The 15,249-nt window shown below is 41.0% G+C and overlaps 2 long non-coding RNA genes across 2 annotated transcripts in view; one reads left to right on the forward strand and one right to left on the reverse strand.

Annotated features, from left to right (window-relative positions):
• Nucleotides 1-872: 872 nt before the first annotated feature.
• LOC132687801 (uncharacterized) lies at nt 873-4,619 on the reverse strand. The gene is made up of 3 exons (XR_009614265.1): nt 4,386-4,619; nt 2,111-2,323; nt 873-1,136 (listed from the first exon to the last, which is right to left on the reverse strand). It is a non-coding gene; the product is annotated as an uncharacterized LOC132687801 (long non-coding RNA).
• A 112-nt stretch (nt 4,620-4,731) lies between these two features.
• Nucleotides 4,732-15,249, forward strand: part of LOC132687806 (uncharacterized) — a 45,532-nt gene continuing 35,014 nt past the window's right edge. The window contains exon 1 of the long non-coding RNA XR_009614266.1: nt 4,732-4,861. This is a non-coding gene — a long non-coding RNA (uncharacterized LOC132687806). The remainder of the gene's footprint in view (nt 4,862-15,249) is intronic.

The raw sequence follows: 15,249 nt of genomic DNA on the forward strand, positions 1-15,249 counted from the left end.
ATTGTTTGGGGCTGAAAAATACCCAATAAAAGTTGTCTCATACTTGTCCCTGACAACTCACCATTCATCATTTAGTAAATGAGCGAGATGCGGTGACCTGATTTTTCACTTTCAAAACTTGCATGTGTACATATTTTAAGAAAGATAAAACAGATTGTGTGGTCTTAACTCAGTCACTTCTCAAGTCTGACTTTCTGAGAAGAGTAGAAGGGCAGCTTTTGACATGAGTCATTGATTCTGTCCAAACAGACCTAGGGATAGTGCCAAAATTGCAGCCTAGCACAGCCTACTTGCAAAAGTGGTGGCTTTGAAGGTGGAATTGCCTTCTGGTGTTTGATCACATCTACATCGCTTTTCCTGTACTCTACTTTTTCACGTCTTAATAAAGAGAAACAATTCATTTGGTAAAGAATCTATAATATAATTTCCAGAGATTATCCTGCCATTTCTCAACTGCCAGATATATTTTATTTTTACTCTGCATGTAACCAAAGAAAATAAGGTTGCAAAATGATGCCAGCTTATGCTTTTCAGCTATGAGATGTCAATAGCCCTTGATTTTGTTGCTGTTGTCACTAATTTCTGCAAGTTCACAAAAAAGTGTCATAAAAACAAATTGCTTTTAAACATCCTATCATTATTCACCCAGTATTCTTATGAGATATAAGAATATATTTGCCATAGTTTTTGAAATCACTTTTAATCACATATATTCAGGCCCTTAGAAAAGGCTACTTAAGCTCTATTTTTTATTTTCCTCTCAGCTTTTTTCCCCCCTTCCTTGTGTTTTCATGCTGACATTTTTACTATAAAGTCACATTTTCATCTAGGACAATGGCATCTTGTTTTTAAAGCAAACAAACACGAGACAATTTGTTTTGAAAATATGTGGGTTGATGACAAAGTCATAAGAATTTCAGGGAAATGTCAGCGCTGGTGTCAGGAGAGCCAGTTCTCGTGTGTTTCTTCTATGAAAATGGGATTCGGTGCCTTATGCTGACGACCTGCGCACAGAGCAGAAGTTTCTTTGTTTTTGCCGGGCACCAGCTTCCTCCTTCATTGCAAGCCCACTTGATGGTTTCGAAAGATCAATTCTACTTTGCAGTGAATGTATCTCTTAACCTTTTCCCTAGAAACTGAAACAATATACAAGTGAGTTCCACAAAAGGGGGAACTCTTAGATGAACGGCAAGGAAGCAGAGGGTTATATTCTAATTCATCTAGAAAAGAGCATTTTCACTAATCAGTACCCATATCATACATTTGTAAAAATGACTGCCTGACAGGTGAAAAATCTATTTTTTTTGACAACGTACATTTAGTCTTAAATCAGTCCAACACAATAGTTCCTTTTTTTGCTTTACACAAACTCTCTTTCACCTTTTGATAAACTGTACCCCTGTGAGCTGTAGAATGTTTCAGATTCCTACCCTATTCTGCGTTGCAGCAATATTTTGAGAGCAATGTAACGCAGATTCATTTGGCAGAGTGTTTTTATATGCATATCAGTGCAAAGGTAGGATTTAATGATTTTGAGGATTAAAGGCTCTGTCCGAAACTTTGTAATGCGCTGTGAAATACTTGCCGTGCGAATTGGACTCCTGACCCTCTGAGGCCTCTCTGAGGTATTCTATTTTAACCCGGTGCATAGAGCACAATAGCGATAAATCTTGAAGCAGATTAAGTAATTTCCCCATAGTGGTGTGTCTATTGGAGTTTCAAATAGCCCCGCATAGGGATTCAAAGTCTTGCTACATTTGGATATTCCAGACTGTATCCCCTCTGTGTAAAAAAACTCTCTGGCGGGCAGCATCATGCACTTTGACCCCCGTGTAAGAGTATAAATGGATGCCCTACTGGGCTGCTTGAATGCTAATTATTTTGCTGCTCCTGAATCCTTAAAAATAAAATAAAAGAAAGACAGAGAAGAAAAGATGGCCCATTTGCATGCTTAAAATATGCCAAAGATTGTATGAAATGGAAGCTTGAGACATTATGACAGTCTGAGGTTTCAGGATGCCATTGGGGATTTGACTTACTTTTCTATTTTGCTGGCAGATATTCTCGTTTGGCCTGGGCAGTTTTGGTTAGAAAAATCTCCAAGGCTTACCTGAGATAGCATTCATGAGCATGGGATTAGAGAGGCCCTCTAATCCCATCCCGGTTCCGGGACGGCCAGGAAAGAACATGCGGGACCCAGAGCTGGGACTAGAAATAGTGGTGTCTCTTCATGGGAGCTATCTTGAATTCAGCACTTTGGTAGCGGAGAAACTTTGCATTGTGTCTTCTCAGTGCCAACACCTTTGTGAGGTAAAGGTCAGATCTACATAATGAAACAAAAGCAGGGCCAGGTCAGAGAGAGGGAGAGTTGTTTAATCTAGGAGACCAACAAACTTTGGAGATTTGATTAAAAACCCGAACGCTTCTGTGGGAACAAGCATCTAATTAGTATGGGTAATCTAAATGTGCCCTTGACTTCTTTGTTCCTTTTTGCAAATGACAAGTCTTCTCACTAAACACATTTTCAAAAACAGAGACCATGGGCTCCAGCAGAACACTGTATGGCCCACTGATTTCTCCGCTCCTTTGAAGAAAAGACCTGTGGGCAATATTGTCATTACAGGGAGAGAGCACTTGGCAGTATGGTGTTGACAGCACATTAAGAAAAACAAACAAGAGAAGTAGGGCTCGAAGCACTCTCTGTTTCCCAGATCAAACCTCAGGGCCCTTCTTGTGGCCTGTCCAGTGGAAGGAACCAGGTGTGCAGCCCAAGCAAAGAGAAAATGTGCCAGTGGGCGTGTGGACAATTGTACGCACAATTGTATGGTTGTGGGGGTATTGAGTGTGCATACATGTGTGAGAGTGTGTGCACGTGCATTTGTGTGGAGAGCATGCATACGTATAGGCAAGTATGCATGATGGGCGTGTAGACTGTAGTGTGTGTATGTGTGTGTGTGTATGCGTGTCCATTTAAAAAATTGTATATCACCACCTTAATCATGATTATACTCTTAGTTATTATAGTCTGTCATGATGAAAAACAAGGAAAAGAAGAGCTATTGCTTCTTAGCGGCAGTAGGATGAAAATACAATTACTCCCTTCATAGTTTTGATGGGGGCATCATGAGGCAGAGCACACTCTGGCCTAGGAACATAGGTGTACATTAAGTTGGAGAAAGACGGAGAGCATTTATTGAGTGGGTCTGAGTCAACGTGATGTTTAAATAATGTGCCCCACTCCCCCTATTTCCCTGACTTCCTCATTCCTCTGCCGGCTTCAAGGTCTCACCAACCCAGTGATTCATTCTGCATCGAAGCTCTTTCCTCCTGCTCCCATTTTCCTCTTGGAGCTTTCTAACATGGTCCATATTTCTTTTTCCTCCTTATGTGTGTCTCTACTTTACAAAATATATACTAGAAATTCAGCATTGCAGAACCCCAGATCTCAGGCTTGGCATCACAGAAACTTAAAGCTGAAACTTAAAGCCTCCAGGATGTCCTAATTCAGTTCCTTCATTTGCAGATGAGCATGTTTAGAGCAGATTCCAGGGGGTGGGAGTGGGGGCAGCCAGCTGAGGATCTGAATACCCAAGCAATGTCATAGGGTTGATGTGGACATTTCACTAGAAGTTGTGGTGATCTGTGTCATGGCAGTGACTGGAAACGGTGCAGAGAGCATTTCCTTTAGGAGATTAAATGTGGAAACTTACATTCGTGAAAGTGCTTTCTGAGTTACGGCGTGGTAACTACATGAAATGTAAGATGATTCTCATTTTTCCTTTCATAATTAATAATATACTGGGTGAAAGTTGTAACGTAACTTTTGAAACCATAAAACCTGGTGAAAACTGAAAAGTCTTTAAGTGCATATTTCAAAGAAGCCCTCTACTGTGTCTCAAAATTCTTTACTGCTGAGTTTCTGGAAAGCTGCTTTGAACGTTCAGCCCTTTATTTATTTTTTTTTTTTTTTAATTTTTTTTCAACGTTTTTTATTTATTTTTGGGACAGAGAGAGACAGAGCATGAACGGGGGAGGGTCAGAGAGAGAGGGAGACACAGAATCAGAAGCAGGCTCCAGGCTCTGAGCCATCAGCCCAGAGCCCGACGCGGGGCTCGAACTCACGGACCGCGAGATCGCGACCTGGCTGAAGTCGGACGCTTAACCGACTGCGCCACCCAGGCGCCCCCGTTCAGCCCTTTAGAGGAAAAGGGATCGTTCGTAGAGGTACAGAGAAAGAGCACTGGACTGGTAGATCTGCAGCCTCAGACCCCATTCTTGCTTGAGATTTTGCCATGTTTATTTACTTGGTGTCCTAAATGACTGCTAATTATTTAAGCTGTCTAAGTGGGACACCTAATTTTCTCTCATCCAAAAGTGAGTCTCACCTTTTGCAGTGCATGGCCCCAAGTGTCCAGTTGCCCCAACCAGAAGTGTGGGAGGCTTACTCCCCTCGTCACCAGGACCTGTCACATTTGCCCCTAAATATCTCTTCAACTATCCTAGCTGCTGTTGTCCACATCTTTGTCTCACCTTGTTTTAATTCTAACTGGCCTCCCTTTCTCCAGCCTTGCTGCTTTCTCCTTCAAGTGCTGGCCAGATTGATGCTATAAATTCCACATTTGGTCAGCTCACTCCCCTGTTTAATACCCTTAATGATGTCAGAATGCTCTGTGGAGGAAGTTCACAGTTGTTACCTCCATCCAGGAGCCTTTTGTGACCTGGCCTCTGCCATCTTACCAGGCTCCTCTTACTTCACAGCCCACACCCCAGTCTTCGGGATCTTTTTTTGTTTCTTCAGTGTACCATCTTACCTCTCACCTCTGAGCTTTCACATGCCATGTCCTTGGCTGAATACCTAAACGTAAGCTCTTTAAAAGCTCTCTTTTCCAGCTCTGTTATTTTCATATGGTTAAATCCATCTTATCTTTCAAGTCTCTGCTTAAACATACCTTTGTCTGGAAGCCTCTCCTGATTGCTCCTCTCTCAGGTTGCTAATTTCTCTGTCCTGTTAGAGCATTTATCACAAATCATTAAACAGCCTGTGGTTCCCCCCACCCCCACCACCATTAACTCCATGAGATAAGGGACCAAGCATATATAATTTTTATATCTCTAGGTTTTACTCCAGTGCCCCATACATAGGCTGCATTCAAATAATGTATGTTGAATAAATGAATGCGTAAATGGCAGTGACTTATTTGTGACCTTGAACAAGTCACTTACCTTATTTGGGGCTCTATTTTCTTTGTGACTAGCATGAGAACATTGAACTAAAATTGCATGAAGGTAGCTTCCAGTTTTAAAGCCACTTGAATTTATAATGATATATTTATTGACATATAAGAAATATGCTAGAAATTTCAAAATATCTATGAGTCAGTGATACATAACTATGTTTGATTTGAGCTTATACATTTAGAAAGTTTGTAAAACTAGATCAGTACTGTCTACCTCGTGATTAATATCTTCCTAATGCAGCCAATATTGGTCAATTAATATCAGAGATCAAGAAAAGTGTATATACCCTTACAGTTTGGCGTTTTTTGGGCTTTCAGGACATGTGAAAGAAATTGTAAGAAATAATGTTTTTCTGAAAGAATTTGGGTCCAATCTAAAAGAGAGAAAATGGTTCAGAAGGAAATGCACTTTCATTGTTTCTTTAATGAAATAGTTACTTGAATGTTATGGACTAAATATGGGAGCTAGTCAATATGTCTCTCAACTAAGTTGAACTTTTGGAAGTCAAACCATCGACATTTATTTGGTGGCCAAGTCTTAGGTCTTTAATTTCATTGTTAAATGAGAAAATGTAGTGTATGTCAGTGAATCTACAGATTATCCCCGTGAGGAAGCAAGTGAGGTGAGATAGTACTGATGGCAAAGAGAAGCCACAAGACATTTGAGTGTAAAATATGCAGGGAAGAAATTTTTGAGCTTCTTGTTCTTAGTTTTTGGATGACCTCAAAGGTAAGAAATGCACATAATCTACTGTCAAAGAGAGCCAGTTTGGGGGAGCCATAATGCAAATCAACAGACATAGACACCACATTCCCTCCCCAGAGAAGCTGAGAGAAGGTCAGAGCTTTATACCAGGAGAATGATCCAATTAAATACCAATATGAAGCCAGCATGCTATGTGCCCAAAAAACAAAGCTAGGTATGCATTCTTATCAGTGCCTCTTTGTAGACCCCCTGAATCTTGACCCCATAATTATTGTATTTGCTCTTCCCCACTCAGAAATATAACCAACTTTCCAAGCGTTTTGTCCTTGACTTTTCATATTTTACCCTTCTCTGCCTTGTGGTGGTTAGGTTTTAACATATCTGCTCCATGGTATTGTGGTACTGGAATTAAAAGCTCTACCTCTAGGATTATTTTTCCAATTTACTGCCTTCTAGGGCAGGGATTTATTCTTTAGACCTCTTGCCAATCTGCAGTTGCTAGCAAATGATATACTGGTTTGAAGATCTGGATACTTTTAGGCGGGGAAATAAAATCATGAAAGAAAAGGATTTTTGATCTGAGACTGAAATTCAGACAAAGGATTGTTGGTGGTGTTTGAGTAGACAGTGCATCAACATGGCTCTATATTAGCTAAAAGTGCCAGCTTACAGCAAGCAGAAGAGGACTCAAGAAGAAAATAAAACTAGGCCTACCTCTGCTTATTCAAATACCACCCACAACTTTCTGGGAAAAGAACATATGCAGAGCATATTTGAAAACATTATAAGGCATGCATAAAGTACAATATTAGTCAATTTTATATGCTCAGTTGCATGAAATCTGTGTGTTTAAAAAATATAATAATTTGCATTTCATGGCTTTTGATAACCTCAGGAGTGCACTTGAAATTCAGCACATGCCCACAGCACCTCCCAGCTCACCCCATTTTTAACTGAAGACCAATGGTTTCTATTAAGGGATCAGGCAGGGCCTCTGACAAGCCAGTCAATAACTATGTGAGGTTACTTCATTAATGCTATAATGGCTGATAGAGTGAGAGGCAAAAAACAGGTTCCTGACAGCAGCAAATGAAAATGATAGAGATTCCTGAAGCAATGCGCCTTTCCTTTGTCATTGTCTTTTGCTTCGCTTATTCAAAATGTGGCATTTATGTATTCAGTCTTGATGAATGTTGCAGGCTTTAAGTACTTTTTCCATCTCTAATGCAGTGCCAATTGCACATTGTTCTCTCTTTCTCTCTCTCTTCCCCTCTCCCTCTCTCTCTCTCTTTTTTCCTATAACCTCTGCTGTCAAGGCACTGCAGGCTGAAGGGTTGCAGGCACTGGCTAAATAGCTTTTGTGCTATAAATGGTGAAGGTGATGGGACAATGCATCATAAGTGCTGGCTGGGTCATAGAGCAGAGAGGGTGGTAGGAGCTGGGCCCTGCAGCTAAGACGGTGCAGGTCCCCTGGCCCTGCCACTCTCTTGCCTTTATTTGGAAGCCCAGGCAAAAATCTCCAAGGAGCATAAAGACGTCTCTGTGAAGTTCAGACAGGAAAGCAACTGGGAAAGGAAAGCTCCCTGCAGGTGAATCACGAAGACAGGTTGCATTAACAGGACACTTCCGTTGGCCATGTTGAGAACCACGTGCTGATCTGGCCAGGCTGGGCTGACGTGATTGTCTGGCTTCTAGAGGCTGAAGTTTTTTTCAGCTTCTAAGTGCCTCGATGGGCGCAGGCTCCATTCTGATCCTCGAGGGGACCTCCCACTCCGTCTGAATGGATACGAAGGGGTACACAGTGGAAAGACACGTCTTTGGCATTGGTGAGAGGGGGCTTTAGCACAGCCGGAGTGGGAGGTGCACACGTTTCTCTGATGCTGCTGAGTGCCTCCTTTGAGGTAGGTCCAGCAAAGGAGAGACATGCAATGAAGCGAGAGTTCAGAGCTTCCCCGGGGCCTGTTCTGATGTGGTTTGGGGTGGCAAAGCAAGCCACATTAACAGGAGCTCTTACACCTTTGGTGGCATGAGAACCAAACTTTGGAGGAGGAAACGGGATAAATCACTTGATAAAGACATATATTTGAATTTCAGCAGGCTTCACCAGGGAACTGATCTGTCTTTTGAGGTGCTTGGCTTCAGCTGGCAGAACATCAGAATATCAACACGGTCAGAGGCAAGGCAGGCAGGAATGAAAAACGGGATGGCCCTGATTCTCTACGGCTTCTCCCCATACAACTTGGGTGGTGGGACGTAGCCTCAAATTGCCACCATGTGTTGTAAGAACTGACTCAAATCCTTTGTGAAGGAGTCTGTACTAGAATATAAACAAACAAAAACCTACCAACCCACAATTAAATGCATAATTGTAGTCTGGATGTACAGGTGACTGTTTGGCTAGAAGCGGCGTAGCAGAAAGGACCAACCTTTATTTTTCTGTGGTTCCATCACAGAATGTGGTAATACTCTTCCATCTTTGTTTACTCCAGAAAGCCAGAGCAGAAGTTCTTGTCTAATTGAAGACTGAGCTGGCCTGAACTATGGTATTTTATTCTGGGCAGCCTCCATTGCTTTGTCAATTACACAATTGTATTTTAGTGGGTTTTGTTTTGTTTTTCTTACTGGTCTTTACCAATTATTTACATGTAGCTATTATTCTCTCTTTTTTGGTAAATGTTATGGGCTGAATTGTGCCTCTTCCCACATTCATATGTTAAAGTCCTAACCCCTCCTACCTCAGAATGTGACTGCACAGGAGGACAGGGTCTTTAAAGAGGTAATTAAGATAGGGATGCCTGGGTGGCTCAGTCAGTTGAGCTTCCAACTTCCGCTCAGGCCATGATCTCATGGTTTGTGAGTTCGAGCCCCGTGTCTGGCTCTGTGCTCTGTCTCCCTCTCTCCCTGCCCCTGCCCTGCTCATGCTCTGTCTCTCTCTGTCTCTCAAAAATAAATAAATGTTAAAAAAAATTTAAGAGTTAATTAAGATAAAAATGGGTCATTTGGGAAGCCCTATTCCAATATGACCAGTGTTCTTGTAAGAAAAGGAAATAAGGATATAGATAAGTACAGACTGAAGGTCCTATGAAGACATAGGGAAGAGATGGCCATCTATGAGTCAAGGAGAGAGGCCTCAGAAGAAACCAACCCCACTGACATCTTTTTTTTTTTATGTTTATTTATTATTGAGAGACAGAGAGGCACAGAGTGTGAGCAGGGGAGGAGTAGAGAGAGGGGGAGACACAGAATCCAAAGCAGGTTCCAGGCTCTGAGCCATCAGCACAGAGCCCGATGCGGGGCTTGAGCTCCCAAACTGTGAGATCACGACCTGAGCTGAAGTCGGTCACCCAACCGAGCCACCCAGGCACGAGGCACCCCACGCTTTTTTTTTTTTTAATTTTCAACCCCACCTACATCTTAATCTCAGACTTCTAGCCTCCAGAATGGTGAGAAAATAAATCTGTGTTGTTTTAAGTCACCTACCCCCATCATATGTCCCCAGTGATCAGCATCTCAATGAAATGAGTGCCTTCTCCGCATCCCTGTTTTTGATTTTTAGTTGTAAGTTAGAGGTCCATAGATAAGAGGTAGAATTAAGTCATATATTTGAAACATTCACACACATAAAGTTTCATCTTGCTGTGATGTTTTGTACCTTTATCTTGCTCTGCATTCTAGTTTTAACATGTTTTGATAAATGTAGAAATAATTTATTTTAACAGCTATATAGTACTTCAGTGTATAAATGTACCACCATTCATTTATCCTTTCCCTAATGGAAGGAATCCAGATCATCTCTATCTTTTTATGATAATGAACAGTGTCTTCCATGAACATTGTTTTCTGGAGCAGAGAATGAGACTTCACTAGGCCATATTCTCAGAATAGGAATTAACTGGATTATAGCATATATATATATATACATATACATATATATATATATATATATATATATATGTATATATATATATTTGTTTTTTCAACCTAACTATATATTATCAAATTACCAGCCTAAATAGTTATATAGGCCTCTCCTCCCAGAAGCAGAATAGAAACATTGCTATTTTTCTGTAATCTTACTAATACTTATTATTGTTCAGATGTGTAATGTTTTTCTAGTCTGATGGGAGTGAATAGCATCTCATGGTTTTTGGGAGTGTTTTTTTTTTTTAAGTTTTTTTTTTTTTTAATTTATTTATTTTGAGAGAGAGAGGGGTGGGGAGAGGAAGAGAGAGAGGGAGAGAGAGAATCTCAAGCAGGCTCCATGCTGATAGCATGGAGGGCTCAGTCTCAGGAACTGTGAGATCATGACCTGAGCTAAAATCAAGAGTCAGAAGCTTAAAGTTGGGAGTGTTTTCTTAACAACCACAGTTGCTTGCAATGTCAGTATTTGTTGAGCCCTTATCAAGTGCATGGTTCTGTACTATTTGTTTTACATCTTACTTAATCTTTACAATAGTCATACAAAGTTGGCATAGTTACTATCACCTGTATTTTACAGATAAGGAAATTGAAGTTTAGAAAGATTAAATAACTTGCTTAAGGCTAGACAACTAGCAAGTGATTAAACCAGGATTAGAATGTATTAGAATGATTCCAAAGCCTGTTGCATTAGTTTGGGCTTCCTCAAAAGCAGACCATGAGATAAGGGACTTGGGTGCAGGTAGTTTATTTGGGAGTTGATCCCAGGAAGCATACATGAGATTCTGGGGAGAGTCGGACAGGGTTAGAGGAGTCCGTACAAGATGTATTAATGAGCAGATATCCACTGCGGGGAACTGGGGCTCCATATTTCTGGGGCTTCTCTGAGGGTTGGTGCCTTGGAATTATCTCACCTAGTTATGGGGAACCTAGGGGTATTTATCCTCTGATTTCCATTCCTTATTGGTTGGCTTCTGGGCTGCTCTGCATGGGGACTAACCAAGTTCCCCAGGCCAGAGAAGAAGAGATATGTTGGTCCTCTCCCTCCAGCAAGCTGCAGGGAGCGTAGAGGTGGGCACATATGTGGGGAGTGGCATCAGCACCCACCACCTCCAGCTGTACTGCCATCTGCTGAAGCAGGAGAAATCTCTACATTGGCTTCTCCCTCTCATAACCTAGGGAGAAGCAACTGCATTTTAATCTCTCCCCAGTGGGGCTGATTTATAACTGATAAGACTTCGCTTATAGATGTTGGCACACAGCACTGCACTTACCAAAATTGTCCACCTTGCAGTGTGATGGATTTGGGGGGCACATTTATTCTTTCTTGGTTTTTTTTGTTGCTTTGTATGTGATAACAAGGCTCATCACATATTTTTGATAAAGTGGGGAAAACGTCAATTTTCTCACTCCTTTCTCTTGAAATATATAAAATAAAGCTCATCTCTAATTTTGAAGTGGTTTTATGTTTATAAAGATGCATTTTTCACTCTAAAAATGCTTCAGTAGGGTCATGGATATAAAACTAGCCCCTAAGTAAGAATTTTACCAGAAATCATACTGGCAACAATAAAAACAAGGCAATGTGTCTAACAGAAATAATAACATGTAGATTTGTATAGTACTTTGGGTTTTTGAAGCATTTTCATGTTATTTTACCAGAACTGCCTAACAAGAAAGTAATGGGTACTAGAACCTCATCATTCCCTTTCATAGATGTGAAAACAAAGGCTCAGAATGGTAAAAAAGTTTACCCAGTGAATTGGTTGAACTTGGACTCTGGACTGCTGAAACCCAATCCTATGCTTTGTCAGCTCCATCAGAGTGTTTCTTTTTTTTTTTTTTTAATATTTTTTATTTATTTTTGAGAGAGGGAGAGAGACAGAGCACGAATGGGGGAGGGGCAGAGAAAGAGGGAGACACAGAATCCAAAGCAGGATCCAGGCTCTGAGCTGTCAGCACAGAGCCTGATGTGGGGCTCGAACCCACGAACCGTGATTGTGACCTGATCTGAAGTCAGATGTTCAACTGACTGCACCCCCCAGGCGCCCCATTCCATCAGAGTTTTTTAAATACATGGTTTGCAGACAACCTGCATCAAAATTGCTCGGTTTACTTCTAAATGGCCAAGTCCTAGGCCTTACCTCAGGGGATAGGCATCTGATAAAATTGCCTGTATACCCTTATGCAAAGGTGCAAGACATTTCGATGGGAATGTGTTGACACTTGTATGTCATGATGGTCACGATATTCTCACTACCCCTGGAGATGGTTGAGGGGCAGGCAAGCCACCATACTCAGGCAGTGTCTTCACACAACCAGGCAGCCCTGCTTTTCACAGCAGAATGTTTTTGTGCCCACCCATAGTGGTCATCATTGTGTCGATGTGAAGAAAGCAAAATTGTTCCGGGAGAAAGAACATATTTGTGGTCATCCTTTCCTTGCCAATGATATCTTTAAACAAAACAGATTTACCCCCAGACATACAGACAGGCTGATTCATGCAATCTGGATAATCTTCTACTACTTTTTTTTTTCCTCCCTCTCTTTAAAAAATTAACAAACGAATCCCAAGAGCATGTCTGCAATATAAAGAGTGACTTATTGTGGCATTGATGAAGTGTCACTTAAGCGAGTTTTAAACACTTCCTGTAAATCTTCTAGTGTTTTAAGAGCCAAACTTCAGTTTTTATTTTCTCTGCCTATCAAAATGGCACTGTGGTTAATGTGTTCTCTAAAACCTTTTGGGGCAGCCTGAACTGATTGCTGTGCCATCACAATGAACCAGAGATGAGCTGCTCATAGTATTCCCTTGATTTCCAGGATTTTTGCCAGAGGCTGTGGCAATTGTCCAGTTGAAAGATGATAGGAGTTTAGGCATTGATGTGGCAGTGGGGGTGGTCAAAAAGAATTCAATTCTGTTTATATTTGGAAGTAGAGCCAACAGGATTTCCTGATGGATCGAGTGTGAGGTATAAGAGCAAGAGAGGGGTCAAGGATGACTCCTAAGTTTTCTCCCTGAGCCCCTAGAATGGTGAAGTCGCAATAAATTGAGATGGAGGAGGCTGTGGATGGTGCAGATTCTGTGAGTAAGATCAGCTTGGGACATGGATATTTGAGACAGCTATTCAACATGCAGGGGGAGATGTAAGGTAAGCTTTTAGATGCATGAGTCTGGACTTTGGGAGACAAGTCTGGACTGAAGATATAAATTTGGGAGTCATCAGCATATAATTCAAATGTAAAGCTATGGGACTATAACTCACTGAGACAGTGAGTTGTAGATTTGAGAAGAGGAACAAGGACTGAGCCCTGGGGCACTTAATATAGACTAGGAAGAGGAAGAAGAATCACCCAAGTTGACTGGGAAGGAACAAGTAAGATATGTGGTATCTTGAATGTGAAGGAAATAATGGATATCGAGGCAGAAGCAATGGCCATGTCAAATTTCTATCAAGGTCTGCTGATAATTGACCACAGATTTAGTAACATGGAACTCACTGGTCATCTTTAGAAGGGTAGTCCTTTCTGTGGAAGAGAGAGGCAAAGGCCAGTTTGGGATATGCTGAAGGGATGAGGGAGGAGAAAAACTGGTCCCTGTGTTAACTTGGTTCCTACTGAACATCTCACCTGCACCATTACCTCCAGCGGACTGCCCTTCTGTTATGCTAGTCCAGCACCATTGGCACATGGTCCTCGACCATGAATTTAGTTAAATAGGATGCCAGCGACCTGCAGAGGATTCAAATGGCCGGTTTTCACCAGCATGGTAACTTGTGGCCATCATCGAGAAGTGCTTTTCTCTGTTTGTGGGGAAGATGATTATAATTGGTCCCAAAATAGCCTATTCGGCACCCAGCACAGTGCCTCATACATAGTAAGTATTTAATAGCTTTTTTGTGGTCTGAATGGATTTGTAAGAGAATGAATGTGCTTGGGTATATTTGGAGCAAATTATCTATGTTTGGTCAATTTTCTTTTTCAAATAAAAGATCTACAAATGATTGCTAGCAAAAATAAATAAATAAAGCCAGGGTGGGGAGGGGGGACCTATTTGAGACAAACACATTGTGTCCTGAAAGATCTATTCTGTCATGCCAGCAGTCTCATTGGCTGTGATTTGTATATTAAGAAGATTTTAATTGCTCAGGTAAGTGCCTGCACCTGCTAAGACATTGTGTATTAGAGCACTTTATTCTAATCTTTTACAATACAGGGCACACTTCACCCATAAAATTATTCTCTGCACAATTATCACTCCGTTTTGCTGAGGTAGAAAGTGCAACTTAACACTTTTGGTTTCACTCATTATTATTAAAATCATGGAAATTAGGATCGTTGGGCAAAGCTTGTGCAGTTAACTGCTGAATTGCCCCTATCCTTTCTGCTCCTCTCTTTGCTTGCACCAATGAGCAGGACTTGAGTGAGTTTTCACGTTATCTGCAAGCATGGTGGGGGCTGGATTGTTTTCAACACAAAAGATTTGTAAACTCCAAGCAGAGCTTTTCTGCTGAGGCTCAAGGAACATCTAAACTAGCTGGTTTTCTTCTTTCTTCTTCAAATAGTATTTTTTTCTGATTATAAAAGAATTGCAAAAGGAAGATTAAAAATAATTACATATAGAAAGAGTGAAAAATTTAGAAAATATAGGGAAAAACAAAAATATTCGTAATCATTCATATGTGTTTGATGTACTTTCTTCCAGTTTATATGTAAATAAAGAGAATGCATAAAGCACAAACACACACTCTCACAGTTTCAGATTGGGATATAAGCAAAAGACTAGTTGCCTTTTTCTTTTCCTAAGATAAACTACAGCAGGAGTTAGCAAACTACAGCTTTCATGGTACAACAGTGAGTGGAGTTGAATAGTTACAATAGAGGCCATATGACCTGCAAAGCCTAAAATATATACTATTGGCCTTTTATAGTAAAAGGCCTATTGACCCTGACTTCCTATAGCAACATTTTGCCACACATCTTGCTCTGACAACCAGGTACCTTGTTGCTAATGTGGTTAGCAATCTCATTTCAGTGCTTGTGTTACCAATTTCTTAGTGGGAAGCACTTACATGCTGTGTCTTAGTTGTGGTTTTGTTTGACCCAGCTCATCTCTATTACATATCTATTTTAGAGTGATACTTCATTTCTTCACCCATTTTTACCTCACTTTCCTGAGGCTTGCAGCTCCCTGTGTTCCCCAACAGAACCTGCCTTCTCTTTTATCTAGAACACCAGTTATCAAACTTCTGTGTGCCTTAATATGCACCTCAACAGATTCTGAGTCAGTGGGTCTGGGATGGGGCCGAGGATCTGTATTTTAGACAAGCATTCCTCAATGATAATGATGTGGTTGTTTTAGACAACCTCATTTTGTAAGGATTGCCT

Source organism: Panthera onca, chromosome A3 (genome assembly GCF_046562875.1).
Source record: "Panthera onca isolate mPanOnc1 chromosome A3, mPanOnc1 haplotype 2, whole genome shotgun sequence".
In the NCBI taxonomy this organism is placed as follows: Eukaryota; Metazoa; Chordata; class Mammalia; order Carnivora; family Felidae; genus Panthera; species Panthera onca.